Source organism: Arvicanthis niloticus, chromosome 7 (genome assembly GCF_011762505.2).
Source record: "Arvicanthis niloticus isolate mArvNil1 chromosome 7, mArvNil1.pat.X, whole genome shotgun sequence".
Classification (NCBI taxonomy): domain Eukaryota; kingdom Metazoa; phylum Chordata; class Mammalia; order Rodentia; family Muridae; genus Arvicanthis; species Arvicanthis niloticus.
The window spans coordinates 68,937,973-68,946,216 of NC_047664.1; the positions used below are offsets into that span (position 1 = coordinate 68,937,973).

At 44.8% G+C, this 8,244-nt stretch overlaps 1 long non-coding RNA gene across 1 annotated transcript in view; it reads left to right on the forward strand.

Moving 5' to 3' along the window:
* The window catches only part of LOC143443126 (uncharacterized), a 33,946-nt gene extending 27,072 nt beyond the window's left edge, over positions 1–6,874 (forward strand). Inside the window, exon 2 of the long non-coding RNA XR_013111876.1 lies at positions 6,380–6,874. This is a non-coding gene — a long non-coding RNA (uncharacterized LOC143443126). The remainder of the gene's footprint in view (positions 1–6,379) is intronic.
* Positions 6,875–8,244: the final 1,370 nt, after the last annotated feature.

Sequence of the window (8,244 nt, forward strand, 5' to 3'; positions counted from 1 at the left end):
GTTAGGGAAAAGCACGAGGAAGTGGCTGGTCATGTTCAATTTCTCCTAGGTGCTGGGTACCTGAGCACTGGCAGGTTTTGAAAATCTCATTAACCTTCCAGCAGGATAGGTATGCCTGACCAATATGTGTCAATACATACTAAATAAGGCTGGATATGGTGGCTTAGGCATCCTGGAGGCAGAGACAAGAGGATTGCCATGAGTTTGAGGCCAGCCTCGGCTACATGATAAGTGTCAGGTCAGCCATAGCCACATGTCAAGACCCTGTCTCAAATAAACAAGTTTTTGACATGGATAAACATCTTGATTCTTCTGCACTCTCTTTACTTGACTTTCCTTTTGCCTCTTCCATCCCCTCCCCCCCCCCATCCAAGGAGATCTTTAATAAGGGTTTTGATTGATTCTTATTAAGTTGTTGTGAATTCTTGACTACTTAGAGTGAATTCACCTATTCCAGCCTTTTCTCCCTGATATTTTACTGAGCAGCAGTCTCATAGAGAGAGCAGGTGCAGACAGCGTGAAATAAATGGTAGGCATTAGGAAAAGAAGGCCCGTTAGCCTCACACGGTGAGGGGGGAGGGGGATCATATAAAACCTTTTTTTTTTTTTTTTTTTTTTTCAAATACCTTAGTTCAGCCCTGCTTTTTGTGTGTGTGTGTGTGTGGTAATTGTGGTAATTTTTTTGTGGTAATCTCTTAGATGGATCCACCTCTTGCCTCCGAATTTTGTGATGTGTGCCATTTTGTATCCTGGCTCTGTGAGGAACGGAATGGGGTCTGCCCTTACCTTCCTCTGAGAAGACTCAACCGCGGGATGTTTCCTTGGTAGGCTTGTACTCGCTTTCCCTACGCGCCTTGATCTGTTTTGTGTTTCCATGTGAGATTATTTGAGATTGGATAACTTACACAGACTATAGACTGACTACAGTTCTGGAGTCCAGGAGCATGGCTCTCGTGCCTGAAGATCGTGTTCACGCTGCATCTCCCCAAAGCTACAGTCTAAGGACAAGAGAGTGAAGGAGCACGAAGAAGCTGCTTTCGGGAGTCTACTCTGGAGATTAGCTAGCCCAACCTTCACACTGATGACCTCAGGCCGTTTACAAGGCCAGAGCTTCGTTCTCACAACCTAACCACCCTTTACAAAGCCCATTCTCTCAAAACATGGGGAGCTAAGTTTCCAACACGAAAGCTTTGGGGATCACATTTAAGCTACAACCTTGTGTATCAGTGATGGTTAGCTGGTACCAAACAAGCTGAAAGAGAGAATTTAAAAAAAAAAAGAGTGAATTATTTTATAAAAAGTACACATTCCAGTTTGAACATCAACTTCTTTCTAGAAACAACCACTAGCCTTCCTTTCTAAAGTGACATTATCATTTTTCTAGCATCATCCCTGCTTTCTTCGTTACTGTGAAATTATCTTGTTCGTTCCTGTAGGTGTGGGCTCTTTAATTCTCGGCTCTGGCATCACAGTGATCTCTGCAGAGGGACCCTCACCTCTCTTGCACACTTGACATTTGAATGTGAACAGGGCATGGCCTCATGGGGAGATTTAATATTTTGGAAGAAGAAGTCATCATACTTTATTACTTGAAGAAAATTTAAGTGGCTCCCATTTGGATCATAATAAATGAAATTTAAAATTCTTTTGATTAGTGAGGTATACCTAACCCTGGCAGAGTAATTACTTTTCTTATTGCTGTGGACCAAAGACCTGAAAAGAAGCATCTTGAGGAAGGGTTTGGTTCAGCTCATGGTGTGAGGGAACTGTTCATGAGAGAAAGCACTGCAGCAGGGACAGTTCCGGAGTGCTTGCGTTAGGTTGAATGTAAGCGGTTGGTTACATTGCGTCCACAGTCAGAAAAGAGAGAGACGGATTTAGTGTCAACCAACTTTCTTCTTGTTCCTCTCTTTGCTTAGTCTGAGAGCCCAGTGTCCAGAATGGCGTCGCCTGCCTTCAGAGTGGGACTTCTCTGGTAAACTAGTCTAGACACACTCTCACAGACACGCCCGGAGATACCTCCGTGGTGATTCCAAAGCCAGGCATGTTGACAATGAAGATCAATCATCTCAAGGCCACTCCTTATGCACTTTTAACCATGACAACTGGTAACTTCGTCTTACAGACCCCAGCTGTCCAAACTATATATGTAGGGTACACACTTGAGTTAGTTACACTCTGGGGCTAATGTAGACGCTCTTGGGATAATCATAGCTCTTTCATATTCTGGCTTCCGGTTTCTGATTCTGGAGAGAATGTGGCTTTTAGGAGTTAAGTAGGCCTCATGGAGGCCTAGAAAAATCTGAGCTCTTACATCAATACATAACCAAAATTTAAAGTCATATTTCAGCAACAAGAACTAGTAAATAATGCATTGCTTCATGAAGATTTGCTTAGTTTATTTACTTACATTATTTATAGGTCATGTTGGGAATAGACTTGGTCTGCGTAGCTTTGCTCACAGTAACATTCCATAAATATAACAGAGCAATAAAGTAGCATTGATTCAGAAGTGAGCTCATAGCTCCGCATAACATCAAACATAAAAGCCGCGTTACAATGATAAATACTAAATCTTTAAAATATCTTTAAAATATCATCGGCTTTTTACTGCCAACACTTATGCAGTATGAATTTCAAGATCTTCACATTCTGTATTGTACTTTTTTTTAATTCGTGAGTCATATCCTGAAATGTTTGGTCTAGGTCTGTATAAAATAGACACTTTGAATTTTGGTGTGCAAAAAAAAGAAAAATGTGACTCTAGTTGATGAAAACAACCTAAGTTGTCCATGAAAATCTCGAAAGACAGTAACTGATAACATCCCGGACTCTGGATAAGCATGGTCCCAGTGATGGAGAGTTGACAGAAAAGCCTTTCATTGTTCAGATCACAGGCTTGTTCTCCTCTTCTTGCTGAGTGCTAGGATTACAGGCAGAGCTCACCAGTCCTGATTTAGCTGCTGCTGTGGATTGAACCCAGGGCTTTGCGCTTGCCAGGCAGGTGCACTACCAGTTGAGCTGTGTCACCAGACCCAATGTGACTATTTAAAAGCGTTGGTGAGTGTGAGTGTTGATCGACGGATTTGAATTTTCATATCCTACTGTAAAGGCACAGGCTAGGCTGTGTTTTCAGTATAGAGAGAGATGGAAATGGGTGGAGGAATTGCCAGAGGGAGACTGAAACAGGGGTGGAGAAATTGCAAGCTGACTGAGAGAGGGAAAGTGAGGTTTTCCATAGCCCCAGACAGAGCCAGTCGGAGTGTGCACTGGTGTTCTTCCTGCATGTGTGTCTGTGAGAGGGTGGTGGATCGCCTGGAATAGAGTTACAGTCATTCATGAGCTGCCGTGTAGGTGCTGAGAATTGTACCCAGTTCTTCTGGAAGAGCAGCCAGTGCTCTTAACTGCTGAGCCACCTCTCCAGCCCCATGCCTGACATTTTCAAAGAGCACAGATGCCTTGTTTGGTAAAATGTTCCCCAGTTTAGATTTATCTGATTGCTTCCAGTTACACATTTTCCCAAGACCACTAGTATAGTACCATTGTGTCTTTTCTGGTGCCACATCATAGGGACTGTGCAGTATCAATCTGAAACTTTCAAGTTAAATGTTCAGCAAAGTATAATGACACATACGTATGAGTATACCATGATAAAAATCACTACTTTGTGCGCTGACCTAAAACGCTAATTAAAATTTTTGTTTAATAGTTTTATCTTTTTATTGTTCAACTATGGACTATTTCTTAGTCAGAGAAGCCTTGGCAAACTGTATCCTCAGAAACAAAAGCCACGGCCCTGCCTCCGTTTCTCAGAAAGCAATTACAGATTTCTCTCTCTAGTCCTTATCATGAAAGGATAGAGCTGATGTGCTTGGACGTTTAAATATTGCAGGGCCTTCTCTGTGATGCCGTGTAATCGGGAGGATTCAATTGTGCTGGAAGTCTGCGAGTGTTAATTAATCATCCTTCCCCAAGTACAGCTGCTTACCGATTCAGAACACAGAGAGCGCCTCTGGATGGCTTCATAGGAGGCGATGCCAGGGGATGTGGCCAGGTCTTCTGCTTCCCCTTCCACAGCAGGACTGTCCCCACCTTCAAAGTGCTGCCTTGCCGTTCTCAGCCCTTACTGGAAACGCTGATAGCAGGCCTGCCAGAGGAAGGCCCAGTTGTGTGTTTACTGACACAGCTGTGTGACCACGTATTCGCAGCTCTGCTTGGACAGGCTGCATGCACATGAGAAGGTCAAGGCTGTAGCTGGTTTCTGCTTCCCAGAATGGCCCTGCTTTCTGAGTCAAGTGTCCTATGACTTCCCTGTTCCCTCAGTGTTATGATCCCAGGAAAAGGAGCCAATGAGAAGCAGTGAGAAAGTACAGGTAGTAACACTCTGCCCTGGAGGTTTTGAGTAAGAACTTGAGGATGCACTTGCTATTCCCTTTTCATGCTGATCTTCCAAGTTGAACCAAGAAGGAATGCAGATGGGGAGCCTGCTTAAAGCATGATGTAGGAGCTGCCATACCACCGAGTCGCATCTTGTTAATGAATCCTAAAGTTTACCAGGGATGTTAACTTACACTTTTCATCTGGAAAATTCCATTGAAGAGAAAAACATCTGCAAGCCTTGACAATATATCTAGACAGTTATTAAGCTGGCTTGTCTTGTACTGTTTGCTTGTGTGTGCACACATGTGTGTGTGCATAGACACATGCGTGTGTTCATGGAGGCCTGGGGTTGACATAGGCTGCTTTCCCTGTGTCTCAGGCTCTCCCACTGAACCTGAGGCTCACCAACCCTTCTTGACTGGCTGGCCAGTGAGCCCCCGGATCCTGTGTCTCCAGCTCTCCAGGGCCGAGTTTACAGTCACATGCTCTCACACCAGGTTTTTGTGTGGGACCTGGGGATCAAAGTTATGTCCTTGTGCTGCATGGAAAGCACGTCACTGGCCGAGAGCTCTCTCTCCAGCCCCTCACTTTTTCCTCCTCTTAAAAAATTTAAACAAAGCCGGGCAGTGGTGGCACACGCCTTTAATCCCAGCACTTGGGAGGCAGAGGCAGGTGGATTTCTGAGTTTGAGGCCAGCCTGGTCTACAGAGTGAGTTCCAGGACAGCCAGGACTACACAGAGAAACCCTGCCTCGCAAAACCAAAAAAAAAAAAAAAAAAAAAAAAAAAAAAAAAAAAAAAAAAAAAAAAAAAAAAAAAACAACAACAACAACAACAAAAAAAACCCAAAATTTACTTGTTAACCTGTGCAGGAAAGCATAAAGCTACGCATACTTAAGAAATTACGTGATGCTCTGATGTGTGTATTCTGGGACGTCCAAGCTGAATAAGAGCTATGTATCTCCCTTAGCGCTGGTCATTTATTGGCGATGAGAATATTCAGAATCCTTACGCCACCATCCTAGCCGTGCTTCTTGCACTAGCCTGTGACATCTTCTTACTGTGATTCACTATAACTCTGAGCCCATCAGTTCACTTTCCCCAATCCTACATTTTTTTTTTTTTTTTATATTCCACATATGAGTGACATCAGGTAGTATTTTCCTTCCTGTGTCCGGCTTATTCTGCTTAACGTAATGCTCTCCAGCGCCATCCAGGGTATGGTAAAGGACAGGATCGTGGTGTTTCTCGTGGCTGAATTGTGTCCCATTGTGCACAGTCTCTATAACCAACCATTTGCTAATGGACACCTGGGTTGATTCTATTTTGCGGTGAACACAGGTATGAAGATGTCTCTTCAACACACTGATATTGATTTTTCTTCCTTTGGATATATATATATATATATATATATATATATATATATATATATACATATATAAATAATTTGCCGGACCGTATAGTAAGTCTATTTGTAGTCTTTGAGGAACTTCTCTCATATTACTTCCCTTAGTGTTTCTTGCCCATTTATATTCCCACCAGCAGTGAGCAAAGGTTAAGATCCTTGTCAGAACTTTCTATCTTTGATCTGTGTGCTCCTCTGTGTGTGTGTGTGTGTGTGTGTGTGTGTGTGTGTGTGTGAGAGAGAGAGAGAGAGAGAGAGAGAGAGAGAGAGAGAGAGAGAGGGAGAGAGAGAGAGAGAGAGAGACAGAAATACTTGGCTGCAGTCAGGAGAAGGGTAGAGGATGTTCCCTTACTTCTAAGTCACCCCGCTCTGGGACTTGGGGTAGCGCTAGATGATCAATGAATGTTGAAAGCTTGAATGAGTAAAGCTATCCTGTCGGTCTGTCTCTGAGACAGAAATTGAGCAAAGAAGGTTCATAGGAGGAGAAAAAAAAGATGCAACAGGCCACCTAACAAGATCTGGATTGCTTTGTTCAGGCAACAGCTACTCAGGGCGGTTGGTGGCTCAGATCTGGCCTCCTTCTTATTCTCTGCAGGGCTGGAGACAGACAATTTGGAAGTAGGAAATGAAGGAAGGAAAGAAGACACTGCTCAGCATATTAATGGGACACGTGACTTGCCGAGAGCAGCAGCTGGAAACACAAGAGCAGTCAGCGGTGCCTTCCCTTCATCCTCCCAGGTCCAGTGGTGCCTGTGAACTTCATGTCCTCCCTTGCAGGCTAGCTCAGCCCCTGTGGGTTAGTTAAACTCTCCTCCCTAAGCCGATGAAGGCCACAGTTATACCTCCTGTTCTGGCGTCTCTACCTAGATATCTTGTCCAAATTTCCCTCCCTTTCTCCACTTCTCCACCATCAAAATGGCCCTAATTCCATATCCCACCCTATCCCTACCCTGCTGAGCACCCCCTCGTCCTCACTTTCTCTGTGCCTGGTTTCATTACACACGGTGCTTCTCAAGCTCCGAGTCTACTGTTATCCCCCATTTCTTAAAAAACAACAATAAAACAAAAACAATTTGAGAGCTTAAAGAAATCAGCAACTTTATGTGTATGGGTGTTTTTCCTACATGTATGTCCACATACCACACGTGTGCAGTGCCCATGGAGGCCAGAAGAGGGCATCAGATCTTGTGGTGCTAAAGTTGCAGACTGTTGCTAGCTACTCTGTGGATCTTGATAGTTGAACCCAGCGTCCCCTGAAATGCAGACAGTGCTCTTAACTTCTGAACCATCTCTCCAGCCCCCTGCATTCCTTCTTCACCTACCCCTTGTATCGATTCAGTGCAAGCCCTAGCCCAAGCCTGCCTGCTGTCTGTCTTTACCACTCTTTTGTGTGTGTGTGTGTGTTTGTGTGTGTTTCCGAGACAGGGTTTCTCTGTATAGCCCTGGCTGTCCTGGAACTCACTCTGTAGACCAGGCTGGCTTCGAACTCAGAAATCCGCCTGCCTCTGCCTCCCAAGTGCTGGGATTAAAGGCGTGCACCACCACTGCCCGGCTTGTCTTTACCACTCTTATCTGGTCAAGCCACTGTCTTCTCTCTGTTGAACTGCTGTGGGAGGCCCGTGGGGAACTTCCCACTCCCTCCGACCTCCAACAATCTTCTTAGCCCAAGGGAGGCTTTCAACAATGTTCAGATCATGATACCTCCCGTCTGAACCCCTTTCACACCCTCCCATAGCCTCAGAGTCAACTCTGGATTTCTTCCCACAGGGGGATGGCACTGGCTGCCGGCTTATCCAGGAACTTCTAGCCTGTTCACTTTTTTGCCCTATTTTCTTTCTGGGACAATGCAGAGCTATCCCGGCTTGCTGTCTCTTACATTGCTTTTCCCTGTATCTGGAGTGCCATACTCCACAGCCTCTCTGACCCCTATGGTCAGTCAAAGAAAGCTGTACCATGCCTTCCCGTGCACAGTCCTCTCCTTCTGCAACACTGTGAGAGATGCCAAGGGCCGTTTTCTCTTGTCTACTGGCCGGCATCTCTAAAGTCCCATCAGAATGTCTCTCACTGAAATGCAATAGTGGGAGAGAAATGATAAAGTGAACACCTTTTAAAGATAAGTGGGTAAGAAAACACTGACTACGTACACCTCCACAAACACGTGCTTCAGGAGACACACACAGAGGTGCCCCAACTAATATTTATAGAATAAATGAATGAATAAAGGGATCTTCTTTGGTGTGTGTGTGTGTGTGTGTGTGTGTGTGTGTGTGTGTGTGTGTGTACTACCTACTTATCTCACTAGTTATTAGCAGTGAAGCCAGGAGTATCCACAGATGCACCTTCAGCTCCTGGCTCTGAGGGTGGGGAGGTCACATGGGGGTTGTTTTAGAAAGTTCCTGCTTTCTCTCCCTGTCATAGGCTGTGCAGTGCAGCTGGGAGCTCCCTTCTAACCGTTTGCTG